Source organism: Protopterus annectens, chromosome 1.part1 (assembly GCF_019279795.1).
Source record: "Protopterus annectens isolate FY-2018-M chromosome 1.part1, PAN1.0, whole genome shotgun sequence".
NCBI lineage: Eukaryota > Metazoa > Chordata > Ceratodontiformes > Protopteridae > Protopterus > Protopterus annectens.
In genome coordinates this window covers 831100834-831120793 of record NC_056726.1, presented here as the reverse complement: position 1 = coordinate 831120793, position 19960 = coordinate 831100834, and the positions used below count along the sequence as shown (strand labels likewise).

The window sequence follows — 19960 nt, the reverse complement described above, 5'->3', positions numbered from 1 at the left end:
CCAATACCTTCAGATCAGAGTGGGTATCATAGCCTGGATGTCAGCGCTGGATCTGAGGGGTTGGGCTCAGCTCTGATTTTCATAGCCAGGATGTCAGCGCTGGATCCGAGGGGTTGGGCTCAGCTCTGATTTTGTTGGATCTGTCCCTCCCTCTCGGAGCTTTGGCCCTGGACAACTCAGATCCAATTCTCCCCTTGAGGCTCATATCCAGGGGTGGCCCTGACCTACCTTCTTTGGAGGCATCAGCGCCGAGGAAGGAAAGGGTTTTTCCTAGTCCTTCTGCTTTCAGGATGGTAGAAAGGGCTGCTTTTCTTCAGAGAACCATCCTCTCTTGTCTTGGATCTTGCCTCTCTCCCCCTGTTTGGTTCCGAGCTCTGAGCCCATGAGACCTATCCCACAGGGGCAGCCAGTTCCAGGAGGTCTCCAGACAGTTCTCCTAGGGGAATTTTCCCCTCTCTTCCAACACCTTCCCTAAATATTCCACAGAGGAGATATCTCGGAAGAAGTGTAAAAGGAGACATAATTACTCCCTGATGGAATCTCTCACAGAAGACATTGATAAAGAGATCCCCAAGATTGCCACCTGATGTAATGTCCTTCAGAGATATTCTCAAGATCCTCAGACAGAAAGGTGTTTGTTATTCCTAATCTCCTTTTCTTGGAGAGTCAGTTTTTCTGGAGGCTTCGGTTCAAGACCATCTACATCTTGGGTGACTCCACCAGTGGATGAGCTGATTGATTTGGTTTCCCACCATGCATGGAACTAACCAGACATTTTTTAATCCATCCCAAGCACCCAGAAATTTTTGGCCCCCTGTTCTGATAGACCCCACTAGAGCAAAGATGTCCCAGTTGATGCTATGGTGGCAGCAGCAGCCACCAAGACCGAGCTGGCAGAGCAGACCTCTTCTGTCCATCTGCCGAACAGAGAGTCCAGAATGTTGGACATACTTGAAAAGCAAGTTTTAACCACAGCTACCTTCACCCTAAAGTCTCTAAATTATTTGGCACATTTTACTAGGCTACAGAGAAATTTGACAAAGGAGTTATCAAATACTCTGTCAGAGTCCATGTCTGTTGAGGATTTCAAAATTAACTAAATAAACTGTGTTTATTGCATTAAAGAAAGATGTGATGTTATATTTTTCTTTCTTTCTCACAAATGGGCTCAGATCCAACCCTCGGATCTGACTCTGTCACATATACTAGACTTCGGATCCAGCTCTTGAGCTGCTCCCTCTTCCCATAATGCTCTGTTCCATTCCCATTACCTCAGATCTCATTTGCTGCCATCATGGTTAGATGTAGGTTCTGCTCTGAAACTTTGTTCATTGCATTAAAGAAAGATGGCCACTGTGCTGTCCATTTCAAATGCTTTGACAAGGTTAATCTCCCATTCAATGGAAGGTACCAGATGTGCAGCTGGTTCAGGGATAGCCATAAGGAGACATGCCTGGATGCGGCTGAATGATTTTGAGGACCCCTTCTAGATGTCCTTTATTAATTCCCCATTTAATGGCAAATCCTTATTTTGGCCATCAGTCAAAGACGTGCTTACCTGCAGCAAAGAAAGACGCAGTGTGAATCAAATTTTCTACCCCTCAAAAGACTTTCTCTCGAAACTACAGAGGTGGTAAGATGATATGGTTCTGTAAGTCTCTGGGACCTTTCCAGGATTCATGTGTGGAGAATTCCTCCAGAGGCAGAGGAGGAAGCTTTAACAGTAGATGTCACCATAGAGGCAGAGGGGGGCCTGCAGAATCAGGGCTTTAGGGATTCTTTTCAGACAGGCCCTATCAGGTCTCCTGAAGCGCTGCCCAACTGTTTTACTCTGGAGGCATTCGGGGGTTGATTCTGTTTGCACTTGGACAGATATTACAGAAGATTCTTGGGTGCTAAGAATGATATCTGGAGGTTACTACATACCATTTTCCTTTCATCCTCCTCGTAAAGGAAAAAACTTCCTGACGTGCCACCCATGTGTAGCACAAGAAATACAAAAGCTGCTAGAGAAAGAGTCATCCAAAAGGTCCCACCTGACCAGTTATGATTCAGAAACTTACTCGTGCTTCTTTTTAGTACCAAACAAAACAGAGGACCTCAGATCCATTTTGGATCTAAACAAGTTGAACCAATATGTAAAGAAGGCGAAGTTCTGAATTGTCACAGTCTAGTCTATCCTGCCCTTTCTGCACAAGGATGATTGGATGTGCTCCATAGCTGTCCAAGATATGTACTGTCACGTATAAATAGACAGGCAATCTAGGTGGTATGTATGCTTTCATCTGGAAGCCAGGCATTACCAATTCAGAGCTTTTGCCCATTGGACTCACCACAGCCCTCAGAGTGTTTACCAAATGTATGACAGTAGTAGCAGTTCACTTGAGGCTCAATGGATTCCAGGTGTTTCTATATGTAGATGACTGGCTTCTGACCACCCCATCCAAGCATCAACTTCTGCAAGCCAGGGACTATTTGCTCCAGATTTGCAACATCTTAGGTGTATTGATAAATCTTACCAAATCAAAATTAGTCCCATTACAGTGCCTGGAGTTCATAGGGACTCTCTTGAATACTACAACTCAGGTAGCTTTTTTTACCTCATCACCACATTATGTCCTTGAGACTTTTAAGTTCAGACTATACTTTTTCAACCTTTTCATCCTGCAAGATTAGTGCTGCAAAGTCTTGGGTCGATGGCAGTGGCCATACTGCTGGTTCCATTAGCATGCTTTATGCGAATTCTGAAATGGACCTTGGCTGTTCAATGGTCCATTTTTTGTCAGCTGCCATCCTTTCCTATAAAATTCGCTCCAATTTGCAAGTGACACATTCACTGATGGATTCAGTCTGACTATCTTCTTCTGGGTAAACCCTTCGTTCTTCTGCCCCCAGTTGCCACAGTGACTATGGACGCTTCCCAGCAGGATGGGGTGTCCAAGGAATGTGGTCCCCTCTAGAGACCAAATTGCATGTCAGTGTTCTAGAGTTGAGAGAAGTCCTTCTAGCATTGCAGGCCTTTCAAGATGCTCTCCCTCTGGAGACTGTTGCACTTCAGACAACATGTCACTAGTCTGGTATGTCAACAAGCAAGGAGGAACATGATCTTGCCCCCCCCTCCCCCTGTGCAGAAAGGCCATGAGGGTTTGGGAGTGGCCCATCTCATCAGACCGCTTTCTTATTGTGACATACTTCCTGTGAAAACCATTGTACTATCAGGCAAGCTAAGAACATCCATTCTGATGCCTTATGATTGGTCTGAATCGGTCAATAGCAAATATAATTTTCAGCTATTGGGGGACAACCTTGCTGCAACCTTTTTCCCACTTCCCCTCAACAAGTGCAGCAAGTAGTTCGCTCCGATTCCCCCCTCTGTGGAGTCACTGAGAGATGCCCTGATTCACCATTGGCCCCGGGTCTCCTTTATGCCTACACTCCTCTTCCCTGATTCCAAAATTCTTACAGAAAGTAAACAGGCTGAGGAACACGGTCATTCTCATTGCCCCCTTCTGGCCTCCGCAAGTATGGTTCCCCTTCTTTACAGTCTCACTTGCAATATCCTCCTTGGATACTAGAGCCTGCTCAGGATCTTCTGTCCCATCTGTCAGGAATTCAACAACTCAAACTCCATTCCCTCAAACTAACCACATTTTTTCTCCACTTCCAGTAATATACTTGAGAAACAACAATGGGACAACCACGGCAAAGCACATATATTTAATAAACAAGAAGCAGTAAACAGATAAGTGCTTTTGTTTGTTAAATATCATAGCTTATCTGTTTACTCCTTATTGTTTATTAATAAATATATGTTCTTTGCTGTGGTTGTTCCATTGTTGTTTCTCAAGTATTTTAACCTGCTTTTTTCTACATTGGGACTGATTTTTTCCTTGTTGCTGATTGCCTACTTTATACACTTCCAGTAGTAGACAGTCCGGGCTTTTTTCCCCAGTTTGTGATATTATTTTGGCCTCCCGGAAAGTTTCTACCAAAAATGTCTATAGAAGCAAATAGAAAAGATTTTCTGTTTGGGCTTCTAACCAGAATATCTTTCCTTTCTCAGCCCCAACATCAGATATTTTTTTCTTTTCTAACAACTCTTTTTAAAGGAGGAGCAAGTTTTTCAACTATTAATCTTCATTTGGCAGTCAATTTAAATTTCCATTCAGGAAATAAGTCTACTTCTGTGGTGTCTTCTGAATTGTGTAAAGCCTTCATGAAGGGCATTTTGTTTCTTAGACTTCCAATAAAAGAATCTTCTCCTTCAAGAGACCTTACTGTGATTCATTAAAGATCAACTCAGAATCTCTTTGAACCATCTGTCAAATGTGATCTGAATTTCTTGTCTTAGAAAAATCTCTCTTTAGTAGCTGTAACTTCAGCGAAACAAATTTCTGAACTCCTGGATCTTTAAGCTAAGTTTCCTTGCATTGTTTTTCACAGAGAGGGTTTCTGTATGGACTATCCCTTCCTTTCTTCCTAAAGTGGCATCTGAAAGTAACATTACTCACTCAGTTCAATGACCGTTTTTTCCCCATAGTAAAAGAGAATACATGCTTCATCTCCTCAGTGTGCACAGACAACTACGTTTTTATCTTCACAGAAAAAAAAACAATCCAGAAAGTCAGATCAGCTTTTCATATCTTTTTCCTGTAATCACCTAGGTCAGACTGTTTATCTAAGGTTACTCTAGCCAGATGGATTACTGACTGCATTTCATTGGTTTATTCATAAAAAGGTCTAAATTTGCCAAGACCTCTCTGAGCTCATTCATCTCAGTCCATGTCTGCTTCATCAGCCTTTTGGTCAAGGATCTTCACTGATGACATTTGTGCTGCAGCTACTTGGTCAAAGACTTGTACTTACTTTATACATTACAAGATGGACATCATATCCTGAAGCAGAGCTTCTTTTGGTTCAACAGTGCTTCGGCATGTCCTTCCATGAGGGCCTCCCAAGGGCTATGTAGCTGGGGACTCTGTCCCTTTCGTGAGGAAGAATGAAAAGGGCAACATCAGATTTATAAGTTATGTACTCACTATAACTTGGCATCTGTGTTGTCCATTTTCATTCTTCCTCACCTTCCCTCCCATCCATCCCCTGTCCTTATTGCTCCTGGAAGTTCCTGTGAGACTGGTTTGGAACCATACTGTTCCAGGTTTTTCCTCCGTTTTTTCTGCTGTCTGTTTCTATCATCTTAGACTATTGGGAGATTAAGCAGCAAACTCGATCTGAGGTAATGGGGACGGAATAGGGCATTATGGGTAGAGGGAGCAGCTCGAGAGCTGGATCCAAAGTCTAGTGTATGCAGCCGAGTGGGATCCGAATCCATTTGTGAGGAAGAATGAAAATGAACAACACAAATGATAAGTTACAGTGCATAACTTATAAGTTGCACCAGTTCTTAGTAATAGAGTTTTTTAAAAAGACAAAGAGCTGTCAGTTTGCATGACTTCAATTTAATTTGCTCTATATGTAAGATGGTGAACTGCCAAGAAATTATTGATAAATTGGGGACATATAACTTAATTCTGTGTTGTAAAGTAGTCTGTAATTTTTAGATAAATTTGCAGTTCCATAGAATATGCATTAAGTTGTCTCCATCCAATCCACCAGCTGTATAACAGAAACTGTAAGTTTAGAATATACTACTTTGAAGGGGAGACATGTAAGCATTATTTAAAATCATCAAATGTAACGTAATCCTGGAAAGGGAATAAAGTTAATATTGAATGAAATTGCAAGTTTTGTAGATACATCATTAACATAATTAACTCTTTGATCCAATATGATACATGTTGATAAGTTTGCTCAAATTTTGATTTGATATACAACTTGTATGACAATTGTATAGGTTTGGACATGTTTAGAGTCGAAAGAATGTTTTAAAGAAATCTCTTTTATTTTAAGTTTATTTACGGGTATATTAAACTTAGCTGTTATGTGAATTTTCAGTGATAAAATAAGTGAATAATTTTTAGGTAATTCAGTTAATGGTTTCAGAGCAGTGAAACCACTCCATCTGTTACAGAGTATAGTACTGATCACGTCATCATACCCACTTGTAATTGTGGGGGGAGTATCCGTGTTTGTCAAGGATATCATCATCACTTCACAACAGATTCCTTGGGAACCACATTGTGAAGACCTAGAAGTCCAGGTCACCCTAAACAAGACTAATTACAACTTCCTAGCTATCTATAGAACAGCGTCGGTATCTCCTTCTGACAACAATGGCTAATAACACATTGGTTGACATTCGATAAATTGACTGACCTACACAGCTAATGGTCGGTATGCCCAGAGCTTCCTTTATAGTGTAAACATTAACTCTTGCACAAGTAGTTAACCGTTCTACTAGGGTCCAAGTATCCTGGACCTAGACTTCACAAAATGGCCACTTCTTGCACAGCTGTATATGTGTTGTCATGCATTATTAAATAATACCATAATTTAGTGACCTTTTCCTTTAAAACTGGTAGTATTTCTCTAAGGAGCTCTGTGTTTAGGAACTTTTCAAAGGCAAACCTTCTTTAGTTACTTGATGACAATTAATTCTGTTGTAATCCTCCTCTGAGGGATCCTGTTGCTAAAGCTACTAGCTATGCCTCAGACTTGTATTCCCACTTAAATAATTTTATTGATAAGACAGTCCCCATCCTCTACAAATATAATGAGAAGCTTAAAAACAACCCCCATGTGGTGGAATACCCATATATATACATTATATACAAAGTGAAAGAAACTGCTTAATGCTTTTAAGCGGTCTCATTTTACCTACCTTAAAAACACACTTAAGCAAATCAACAAAGCACTTAAAGGAACCATTAAGAAGCTCAGAGCAGAGTATTAACTTAAATTAGCCCCTAAAAACTGTAAACCTTTCTTATCTATGTCATGAAGTTAAGAACCAACACCCAACAGTGTGTAGTGCTAATCCACAATAATACTGCACTCTCTGACCCAAAGAAAATAGCTAATGTCCTGTTTAACAAATTCAGTGCAAATTTTACTCCACACATAGTTATAGCTATCTCACAGGTTCTACAATCCCAACCCCCCCCCCTTTTAATTGCTATGGAAAAAGTTTTCTCAGCCCTTTTAAAAACTAAGAATGCTTCATCCACGGACCTTGAGAAACATATCAGCTTGCCAAATGTGGCCTTTCCTGAACTCATACTTAGTCTTTAACCTAAACCTGTCCACTAGTTATATTCCCGAAGCCCAGAAAGCAGATATTGTAATGCTGTTACACAAGAATTGTCCAACCATGGATCCTGGTAACTATAGACCCTTTAGTCTCACAAGCCTAATATGTAAAGCTGTGAAGCATATTATCTCAGACTTCATTAATCTGGACATTGAAAATCTCTCATTCCTGGACCTCGTCAACTTGACTTTATCAAAGGAAGGTCCTGCCTCTCTAACATCATTAATTTCTTTGAAAAAAGGAACTGAAGCAGTGGTTAGTAGTTATGCAGAGCATACAGCAACATATCTAGACCTGAACAAGGCCTTTGACCTTGTTGACCTCTGATAGACCTTCTTAGTCCAAAGGCGCGCCGGTTGATGCTATGTTGGTGGCAGCGGCCACTAAGAAATAACTTGCCCAAGAAAGTTCTTCGGTCCATCCGCCGGACAAGGAGTCCCGGGCTATGGACCGTATTGGGAAGCGGATGTTTGCTTCAGCGACCTTTGCAATAATAAGAATACACTGCAGCCCCTCCAGAGTCCATGTCGGTCCCAGACAAAAAGGTTTTTGAGACTCGAATGGCTAAAGTCCATATCAAATACATCTATGCTGCTTCTTTCCCATGCCACGGAAGGAGCCGCTAGAGCTAGCGGAGCTGGAGTAGTCTTGCGATGTCACTCCTGGCTCCGCCATTGCGACTTCACGGATCCCTTTAAGGCGTCCTTCACGAACGCCCCTTATGATGGTTCGGCCTTATTTGGCTCATCAGTTCGCGACACGCTAGTCCAAAGCGAAAAGGATGGGAAGCCGCTGTCGGCCGTCGGAGTCCGCTTCTCTAACCCCCAAAGATCCTTCTCCAGGAATCAGAGGGGGCAAAAGAAGCTGTGGTTCCGTAAATCTCAGCAATCCCATCCTGCTGCGGACAACTCGTCCTCTAGAGGCAGAGGAGGACAAGGTGGACGCCGGCCCAGAGGCAGAGGGGGGCCGCGTAACTTCGGGTCTAGAGAACCTTTCTCGGATGGACCCGCACAACAGCCCTGAGGGCTTGCCCGACTGTCCCTCTCTGGATGCAGTCGGGGGGCGATTATCGGAGCACCTGTCAAGCTGGGAGTCCATTACAAATGATCGATGGGTGCTCCGGATAATATCCAGAGGTTACACTATACTGTTCACACACCCCCACCCAAACATCTCCCCGATGTTCCACCCCATCAAAGGGAGTCCGCAGCTCAGGAAATTTCGGAGTTGCTAAGAAAAAGAGCCATCCAGCCCGTCCCCCCAGATCAGTCCGGGTTGGGTTATTACTCCAGGTTCTTCTTAGTGCCAAAGAAAATGGGGGACCTCAGACCCATTCTAGACCTCTCGTCCCTGAACCTGTTCATACCCAAGGAAAAGTTCTGGATGGTCACCCTCCAATCTATTCTCCCCCTTCTGCGGGAGAACGACTGGATGTGCTCGTTGGACCTCAAAGATGCGTACTACCATATACTAATGGACAGACGATCCAGGAGGTTCCTCCGCTTCCGGCTAGGAGCCAGTCATTATCAGTTCAGGGTTCTTCCATTTGGCCTAACCTCAGCCCCCAGAGTGTTTACCAAAGTCATGGCAGTGGTTGCAGCCCACCTGAGACTCCAGGGCATTCAGGTGTTCCCTTACCTGGACGACTGGCTCCTCACCGCCCCCAACAGGCATCTACTGGTTGTAGCGAGAGATTACACCCTCTCTCTGTTCCATCATTTGGGCATTTCAGTGAATCTAAAGAAATCCTGAATGTGCCCCACTCAAGCCCTAGAATTCATAGGGGCCAGGTTGGATACTCGGATCTCCAAAGTGGTTCTGACATCGGTCAGGCTAAACAATTTGTCTCTCCAAGTCTTAGACATTCTTCGGAGCTCCGCTCCTCCAGCAGAATTAGTCCTGAGGGTGTTAGGGTCTATGTCAGCAGCGATCGGCCTTTCTCTCCATGCCCGCCTACGAATGTGAGTGTTGCAATGGACTCTCCAGGTCCAATGGTCACTATCGGTCCATCCCTTGGACATGCCGATTCCCCTGAGCAGGGCATGCAGGGACTCCCTACTTTGGTGGTTACAGGCTCAGGAACTCAGAAGGGAGACCTTTTGTGATTCCCCCAGTCAAAGCCATGTTGACCACAGATGCTTCTTGCCTCGGGTGGGGCGGGCATTACGCGGGCAAGTCCGTCCAAGGCACGTGGACTTCTCTAGAGACTGCATTGCATATCAACGTCCTAGAGATGAGGGCAGTGCTTTTGGCGTTGCAAGCTCTCCATCACCTTCTTCCTCTGGGGACTATTGCAATCCAGACGGACAACATGTCCGTTATCTGGTATATAAACAAACAGGGAGGGACCAGATCTTACCCCCTGTGTCGAGAAGCCATGAGAGTGTGGGAATGGGCGATTTCCACCAACCGCTTTCTGATAGCAACGCACATTCTGGGGCGGTCCAACATATTAGCGGACAAGTTTAAGTCTGGTATTTCTCAGCCCTTACGAGTGGTCTCTGAATCCATCTGTCACGAAGCAGATATTCCTCAAATGGGGTCAACCTCGCTGCGACCTTTTTGCTTCTCCCCTAAACACAAAATGCAGCGATTACTTCGCGATAGTCCCCCCCCCCCCCAGAGGGGAATCCCCCAGGGATGCTCTAGTTCATGCTTGGCCTCCTTTATGCGTATCCTCCTCTTCCTCTGATGATGAAATTCATCCAGAAAGCCTGTCGGTTGGGGAGCAGAGTGATCCGCATTGCCCCATTCTGGCCTCGACAAATCTGGTTTCCTTTTCTGCAGTCTCACAGTGTGGCCCCCCCCCATGGATTCTGGATCCCAGACCAGACCTAATCTCGCATCCGATGAGATGCCACACTCCGAACCTGGTCAACCTCAGGCTCACGGCCTGGTTGATCCAGTTCCGTTAATGGCTAGGACTCCCGGTATCTCATCCCCTGTTAAAGCCATTCTGGTGGCAGCTCATAAGCCATCCACCAGAAAGCTCTACAGCAGTAAATGGAAGCGCTTTTCCATCTGGGCAAAGGATAAGGAGTTAGATCCCTTCACGGTTCCTATTCCCACTATCCTGGACTTCCTATCCCTCCTTTTTAGACAGGGAGCTAGTGCGTCCACCGTTAAAGTCCAGCTTGCAGCCATCTCTCATTATCATGTGAGGGATGGCGTAAATTCTTTGGCGTCAGCAAAAATATGCAAGGCCTTCTTAAAAGGTGTGTTTCTCTTAAAGCCCCCTATTAAGCCGGTTATGCCTCCATGGGATCTTACCTTGGTCTTACAAGCATTAACAGGACCACCTTTCGAACCGGCGGCCTCAGTGCCATTAAAATTCTTATCTTGGAAAACTGCTTTCTTGGTCGCTATTACTTCAGCCAAGCGTGTATCAGAGTTGCAAGCCTTGTGCATTAAGTATCCATACCTTATTTTTCACAAAGATAGGGTGGCCCTCAGGACTAATCCTTCTTTTCTGCCTAAGGTAGTCACAGAGACTAACATTAATTAATCTATTAACCTCCCTGTTTACTTCCCGAGTTTCCAAAGCAAAGGTGAATACACATTGCACAAATTGGATGTGCACAGACAACTACGTTTTTACTTGCATAGGACTAAAGATTTTCGCAAGTCAGACCAGTTGTTTGTTTCTTATGCTAAGTCAGCCATGGGCAAACCAATTTCTAAGGTGACAGTGGCAAATTGGATCTCTCAGTGTATTAGACAAGCTTACACTTCAGCTGGGAAGCCAGCTCCGGTTAGCGTGCGGGTGCATTCTACTAGATCTGTGGCTACCTCAACGGCTTTTTGGTCTAGAGTTCCGGTAGACGACATTTGTTCAGCAGTTACCTGGTCTTCCCACACGTTCATTTCTCATTACAAACTGGACATGATCTCCAGAAGTAGGGCTTCCTTTGGCTCCACGGTGCTAGGGAATATCCTTCCGTAGGGACCACCCAGGGCTTTTAGGTAAGCTGGGGACTCTGCCCCACAGGTTGCAGATCAAATGAAGTAACTACTTCAGATAAAGAAGTTATGTACTCACCATAACGTTCCATCTGAGTAGATACTTCATTTGTCTGCAACCGACCCCCCCTGCCATCCCCCGAACCTCAGTAAGGTATTGTTCCTTTGGAGATTTTCTTCTCCGTCTTTAGCCTATAGGGCAAAATAACCGATCTGAAGTAATGTGGTTGGTAGTAAGGGATTATGGGTAGGGGGGAGGAGCTAGGAGCTCGGATCTTGAAGCTTGGAAAACTGCCGGTTCGGATCCGACGTCGGATCCGACTACCCACAGGTTGCAGACAAATGAAGTATCTACTCAGATGGAACGTTATGGTGAGTACATAACTTCTTTTTATCATTGAATTGCAATACCCGCAAATTATTTGAATTTTTCTGTGGAGAGGTTATTTCTGAGGAAGGACTTTCTAAGTAAATACTCACTTTTGCTGTTTTAAATGTTTTCTGTTTGATTTAAGGGTAAACATTTGATTTTGTTGGCATTATTTGGACAAGTGAATTTTATTTGGTACTCTTGACTATGTGTGCTGTTTGTTACTACACTGTGCAGGTTGTAGAATACTGCGTAGCATATTTTAAACTGTTTCTGATTTTTTTGATGCAGTTTAGCCTCATTTCCTGTGTGGGAGCATAGTTTATATTTTATATTATTGCTTTTCATAGTCAGCCTTTAATAGTGTCAGTGTATTATTCTGGCTGGTGTTTTCCCCCCTACTCCCCCCAGTCAAATCCAGTTGCAGCTAAAAATAAAAAAATAAATAAGTAAATCAACAAAAATATGCCTCAGCCTAATATTTGTGAATTTGTTATGGCTTTAAGCCAGCCTGCAGACCACTTGCCTTTTTCCCTGTCACCCTCTGGTGTGAGCCTGCAGCCCTCTATAGTATGGAGGTCAGACATTCTCGGGACTGTTCCAGTACCCGGTTCAGTTACGGGAAAACCAAAACCTTTAGGTAGTGGAGAGTTCCGGGGTAAGAGATACTTTGCCAGACATAGTACTCTGTCCCCAGATATTTGTATACTAGAGTAGGTCACAGTGAAAAGAAACAAACTTTACAATCAGGTTATTAACCTGTATAGGGCTGATGTGGTTTCCTTAGCTAAGAGTATTTTACAGTCAGCTAATCTTGGAGACTATGTTCCCATTCAGAATGACTATGGGGCTACCTTCTCTAGAGATCCGTTTATGGCTTCTGATTTTGATGGGGACTCTGATGCAGACAGTAGTGAGCACACCGGGTTCATCCAGTCTGATTCTTCAGAAAGTGCACAGGTTCAAAAACCCAAGTAGGTATTCCACCTTTCCACAGATGCTGTCTAGGTTTAGAGATATATTTGAATGGAAGCAATCTGGAGCTGGCCAGTGATTGGCAGAGTTTATGATCTTATTGAGAATGAGATTCCAAATGTTTTAGCTGTTCCTCCTCTTGTAGTAGCCTTAGGCTAGTAAACCACTTCCTAAAAAGGCAATGACAAAATGTGAGATCTACTCTGATCTTGCCGTGTTCTTTGTTAGCTGACCCAGCTGCAATTTCCTCAGCTCCCAACTGTAAAAAGAGGTCCCTTGGCTTTTTCTAACCCTGCTCCCCTGGATAAAATTGGCAAGGAATTAGAATCTTAAGGAAAAAGTTGTCTCAGTCTAGTAATTTAGTCTTTGGAATTCTAAATTATTTGTGCTTTGTAAGCATATTGCAAAATAAACGTCCTCATAGTTTAGATGACTTTGCTTCGTCTTTGCCAGTTGAATAGAAATGTTGAATGTGATTGTTTCTAATTTGACTCAAGTTTCAAAAGATGCTTTGAGAAGTGTCTTGGAAGGCGTGGACGCAATTTCACTAAATGTAGCTTTTGTTGTATTGAGACAGTATGCTTCTTTATATAATCAGAATTATTCTGTAGATTTGAAAAAATATTTTGAATGCTACTTTGTTCTGAATTGGTTTTTGGTCCTGCTGCTACCCAGATTCTCAAACACTGGGATGTGAGAGGTAACCTGATACATGGGGTATTTAGAATGTCATATTTCCAGGTTCTTCCCTAACAAGGTGTTCAGTTTCAAATGGAAGAATAGACAAAATTCCTAACCTAACAAGAGCTGGCACCAAGAGGAAATGACAGGACAGTGTGTTTCCAAACCAAACAAAAGGCTTTCTTTTCTCAGAAAGGATCAGTCCTTTGCCAAATAATGACTATGCTGAGACTCTGGCATCCCATCCCTTCCTCCTTTCCCGCCAGTCTGTTTCCAGTTTTTTGAACCTACAAAAGTCCTACAAGAGTCATGAATGAGGGTAAAATGCTGTACACCGCTTATCTAGACCTGGCCAAAGCTTTTGAGTGAGAATTATAGATAAATTACTGAGACAGGCATAAACTCCTACATCATCAGATGGATAACCCAAATAGCACACTAACAGGACACATGTTGTAAGGATAGGTGAATCCACTTCTGATAAGTAACCTGTTACTAGCGGTGTTCCAGAGGACTCAGTCTTGGGACCCTCCTGTTTGGTATATACTTCTCTGAAGTGAAGGCCAATGTTGGGGCCTCTGGCTCACCAAGTTCGCTGATCACTGTAAGCTGGGAGCAATTATTGAATCCCCAGATGATGTTGACATCCTACAAACAGGCCTGAAAATGACAAACAACTGGTGCCAAAACCATGGTCTGAGACTAAATGCTAAGAAATGTATAGTCATACCCTTTGGTAAATCAGATATCCCTAAAAACTATAACATTGATACCACACCCCTAAAAGTAGACCCAGTGGTGAGGGACCTCAGAACACAGTAATCTAAACGTTGAACAGCAGGTAGGCACAGTTGTGACTGAATCCTTCTGTGTGTGGCTTAACTTATAAGTAAAGGCACGGCATCAAGGTCAAAGGAAATCATAGTGCCATTGTACTCAGCCCTCATCAGTCCCATAATGGAGTACAGTGCTCCCATCTTACATGTACATAACCAGGCACTTACTCCAGTTGCCTCACCCCAATAGGCAACCCTAGTTCTACTATTAACCCGTTCGGCTTCAGTCTACTTATTTCTTCTCCCACTCGCATACACAAAAACTCCAGCTCCATACTTGATTGGATCTTAACTTCCAACCCCAAACAGTATCACAGTCCTGCCACTTTGCAAGACTCATTAAGTGATCACCTCCTGATCTCTGTACTAAGAATACCTTCTCAAACCCCTAAAACCCACCTCTGTAGAAACTGACGTAACCTGTCTAAATTCAATGTAGAAACCTTCAACAACCAACTTTCCATGATCAGTTGGTGTCACCTGTATAACCTTCCTGTAAATGATGATGATCTTGATTCTTGAATTTAATAAAATCTTCCTAAACGTACTGAATGTCCCACCTCCCATTAGGAAAATTAGGATCAAAACAAATCTTGCCCCCTGGCTTTCCAAAGATACCCTTTCCACCATGAAACTTAGAGACAGCACCTGGAAAACAATGGTCTAAGTTAAAATCTCCTTCTCTCCTTCTTATATAAAAAACTAAGAAGCATCACTAAAAAACTTATTATTCAGGACAAAACAAACTTCTGTCAAGAAGCCCAATCCATCCAGTTTTCTAATCCAAATAAATTCTGGCACACTGTGAACAGTGTACACCATCCTGGTAAACCCTCTACCCCAATCCCTTCCCTTACAATACTCCTCTTGAAACTGCCACACTTCTAAATAACTACTTTATAGACTCTGTCAGAAAACTGCCCCCCCACACAACTACCATAAACTACCTCTAACCTTCTTGACCACCCACCTTCAATCGGTCTTCTCCCAGAAACCTGTTTCCACTGCCTATGTCAAATCCCTTCTGCTGAAACTCAAACCATGCTCACCCTCTTTTGACAACCTATCCTCACAGTTTCTTAAACTTGCTGCCAACTCTATAGCTTATCCCATCTGAATTCTTATTAATCGTTCCATCAAATAATCCTCTGCCCCTGAGGTCTGGAAATCCTTCTATACAATTCCATTTCACTAGGAAGGTAACTCCACCGAACCTACCAATTACTGACCAATAGCCATCCTATCCCCCTCTCAGAAATTCTTGAAATGCGTTCATAGGCAACTTCTGACCTATTTACTTCAGGAAAACCTCCTTACCCCCTCTCAGCACAGATTTAGACCTCACCACACATCCACAGCCCTTCTGTCATTTACCCAGACTGTCGCAGAAGCAAGGAACAACAGACTTGTATCATGTGTCTTCCTCGACCTCTCTAAAATGTATGACACCATCTCCCACCCTAAACTGTCTGACCTTAACCTGTCCACCCCCACTATCCTCTGGTTCTCCAGCTATCTCAACAATGGACTACAGTCTGTTAGATGACTGACTTCTTACTCACCCTTTTTACCCATCCAAACAGGTGTCTGCCAAGGATCTATCCTTGACCCCCCCTCCTCTTTAATATTTTCATGAACAATCTTCGCTCTGTCTGCACCTCATCATCACTAATCCAGTACGCTGATGATTCTACCCTTATTACCCTCTCTAACAACCCCACTGACCTACACTCTCTTACACAGACTTCCTTTAACATCATAGAACACTGGCTAACTGACAACCAATTAATCCTTACCCCTAAGAAAACCAAACTCCTTTTTTTCCTCCCAAAATCTTCATCCCATCTTAAAACTTCTTTGTCTGTCTTTTCTAGACAACACCATTATTTATGCTGACTCCACTATGAAACTTCTAGGAATTACAACTGATGACCAGCTGAAATTTGACCATCACATCCTACAGTCCATCAAAAAGACCAATCAAAAACTAGGTTTACTATATAGACACACAAAATTATCTAACACTGCTAGGACCTCACTTTCCCAAGCCTATCTCCTCTCCTGCCTACTCTACATCTCCCCTATATTCCAAACAAATCTCTTAACCAAACTTGAACAAACTTGCAACCAAATAGCCAGGTTTGCCTGTAATCTTGCCTACAAATCCCATCACTGCCTCTCCCTAAAAAAAATACTGTGGCTCAAGTTCCCACAACTACTTCAACTTTCACAGCTACAAATAGCACATTCTCTTCTCTACAAACCTGCAAACTGTCCCTCTCTGTCCACCCTCCTATCCCTTTACAAACCGGCACAATCTCTCTGTAGTACTACTAAACACCTACAAGCCTAACAAAACTATAGGCAGGTCACATTGTAAATACTCCATATCACAAACCTGGAACAAACTCCCAACTAATATATGACGTATCTAGTCTTCTCTCCTCTTCAAAAAAAATAATTGGAAAAAACTACCTTACCTAACTGCTACCCCTCACAATTACATCACAGCTAATCCCTCCATACATTATATATACTTAGAATCCTGTGACCATAGCAACGCCACTGAGCACTCTTAACTTAACTTTCCTCCCACTTATAGACCCCCCACCCATTTTATACTATTCGATTCCCTGGCCACCATCACTCTTTCTTCTTCTTTCCTTCACCCCACTCTGAGCTAACTTTACCACTTCTTCCTCTTTACCAACTCTAACACTCTGACTAAACACAAATGTTATTTCTTTGGTATTCTCTGTTTCTTCTATTCTTCATTCTACTTTTAATACCACTTACATTTTCTCTGTTTTGTCTCACCAATTATACCATAATTTTATTGATGTACTTGCACAAAATGTTTACTTTTAATATTTGCTATAAGGCATTAATGTTGTTTACTCACATTTTTTCTCCTTCTCTCTCTTTTCCTATGTGTTTAGACTTCTTATGTTGTTAGACTTCCAATGTAACCTGTTATTGTTTTGACATATGTATATTGTTTTTTGACATATTTTTTATCATATGATTGTGGAGCTTTCGGACTTGTGCCTGATCTGCAAGACTTTCTCTGATCCAGCCCTGATGAAAATGTTACATATTCACAAGAAAAATTATACAAGGGTTACACGTTCCTTGGACCCAAGCCTTATTTGTGACTTTAACAGAATTTGTTATAGAGACAGATTCTTATCTGAAAGGCTACCTTGTCTGTGGAATAGACTTTCCATCTTCGTTAAACAAAGCCCATCCCTCACTCTCTTCAAAAAGAATTTGTATAAATGGATGAGGAACCATAAATTCACTCTTTGGGTACTGCCCATGTCTCTTATGGACAGAGGCAGTCTATAAAATGACCCAGGGCTCCAACACTCAAAGACTCACTACCCTGATACTACCCCAGCCCCTATCTTTGGAATTAAGGTACTGGATTCTGTGTAGTTCATCCCTAAGCATGCAGATAAAATTTTTTGCCCCCGCAATGTACAGGATACACTGGAGCAAGAGAGTCTCGGTTGATGTCATGGTTGTGGCAGCAGCCACTAAGAAAGAGCTTTCAGAGCAGAGTTCTTCTGTCCATCCTCTTAACAGGGAATCTAGGGCTTTGGACAGATTTGTTAAGAGTGTTTATGCTTCAATGACCTTTGCTCTGTGGTCGTATTATTTGATACATTTCAGGAGATTGCAAAGAGGTTTGACTAAACACCTCTCCAGATTTGCCCATGTCTGTGGAGGACCAAAATAGTATCTTCACAACTGGCCAACCTTCAGTCTTTAGCTAATGCATCCATGAGGTTGATATCCCACATTGCAGACGGTAACTCACGGCTGGTGTAGGCATAGCCATTAGGAGGCATGCCTGGATGTGCCTATGCAACTTTGTGGAGCCTTCAAGTCTTCATTCATCAGTGCTCCATTTGACGGATCTTCCTGTTTGTCCCGGAAGTGAGCAAGAAGGAAAGACCTTGTCTGCCAATGAGATATGTTTTTCCACTCCTCAAAAACCTTATTCTTGGCGTCTACAAGGAGGTAGAAAAATGTTTCTGCAAATCACAGGGTCTCAAGACCCACAAGGAGATGGTTCTCCCAGAGACAGAGTGAGAAACACTAAAAGAAGACGCTGCCCCCACGGCAGAGGTGGCCCTCAGAACCATGATTTCCTGGATTCATTCTCAGACAAAAACCCTACTAGCGTCCTGAAAGGTTGCCTGACTGTTGTCCTCTGGTGGCAGTTGGAGGGCATTTGTCTCTACACCATAAAGCCTGGGCATCCATCACAAAAGATTACTAGGTGCAGAGAATTATATCCAGAGGTTATATCACACCATTTTCCCAAATTCCCCTTGCAAGAATGAGAATTTCCATTGTTCCTCCCAGTCTGAGGAAGGAAACTTGATCTGAGGTATGTTAAGCTGGCGGAGCTTTATGGGTAAAGAGAGGAGTTCGAGAGTTGGATCTAAGGATCTGGAAGATGCGGCTGAGTCAGATCTGAGACCCATCATTTGGGGAAGATTGAAAATGGACAACACAGATATAAAATTATTGTGAGTACATAACTTATTTGTGTATGTGTGTGTGTGTGTGTGTGTATATATATAATAGGTCTACTACTTTTCATTGAAAACTCATTTCACTGAATTTTATTTCACCTAACCCAAATCGCTGAAAGCTCAAATTACTGAACATTTAAAGACAATTTAAACCCAAACTCGGTGGGGGGGGGGTTATGTCTTAAATTGAGTTGGTCATTGGTGATACATACTAATCTATGAACTTATCTATGAACCTATAAATTGAGTTGGTCATTGGTGATGTAAGTGTGCATGTCTATAGTTTAACATGTAGTTTTGAAATTCAGCATTGTAAACTTTCTGTGAAATATAATATAAACTCAAACTAGGTAAGGGGCTCTGCCCCCCCCAATTATATATACTAACTCCAGGATCACACTACTGTGGGGAAAAGGGCATATACATTTTATACTTGCCTTACACTACTCTACACAGTGCCAGTACTGAAGTGAAATTCTGTGAAATGAGTTTTCAACGAAAAGTAGTAGACCCATATATATATATGTGTGTATATATATATATATATATATATATATATATATATATATATATATATATATATATATAGATATGAGTACATCTGGAATAATCGCAAATGAGATTGAGATTGTTCGAAACATAAAACAATGAAGGAACTCATTGAAGATTACTATTATCACCAACTAAGTAATCTAAAAAAGTAATTGCTAATGTTTACCAACTAGTTACATTTGCGATTAACAAAACTGAATTAAAAAACTTCTGTAGGGACCACTGCCCCAACACTTCCTGAAATTAGGTATACTAATTCCAGGATCACACAACCTTGTAGAAAGGAAAAGAACCCCTGAATTATGAAATGGTTGATCTGATGATGCTTGACCATTACATAATTCGACCAACTGGCAAATATTACCGAATTTTCAGTGCATCACACAAATTGTGCAGTGACGAATGTTATAACGTGTGTGTGTGTGTAGATATACATTTTTTTATCCTCTTATTGACCTTTTAAGGGCTTTAACCTTCCTCTTTCTGTTGGCATGAAAGTTCTGAAAGTCTTGGTGTCTAAACCACTCTTTTTAGTTAGCCCAGCTCAAGCTGACCAATAGTTTTGATGCTTGGAAAGTGCTGCCCTTGAAGCTTTGAAAGCAAAGCTGAACAGCTGTTGTATATGGTTCAAGATACAACCCTATATCTAAAGCTACTGTAGCAGTGATCATAATTATGAACATCTAAGAGTGGCTTAATATTATTATAACAACAGTGACCCAATATTGATGGATTTACTGCACATCAAAAGGTCAAATGGCATCGGAAATACTTGGTTTAGCGAAACTAAACCTTTTCTGCAACATCAACAGACCAGCTTGGAGGGACC

The 19960-nt window shown here is 42.4% G+C and overlaps 1 protein-coding gene across 2 annotated transcripts in view; it reads left to right on the top strand.

The window, feature by feature from the left end:
• GBA2 (glucosylceramidase beta 2) overlaps positions 1–19960 on the top strand; it is a 2751058-nt gene that overhangs the window by 1307210 nt on the left and 1423888 nt on the right. The window lies entirely within an intron of this gene.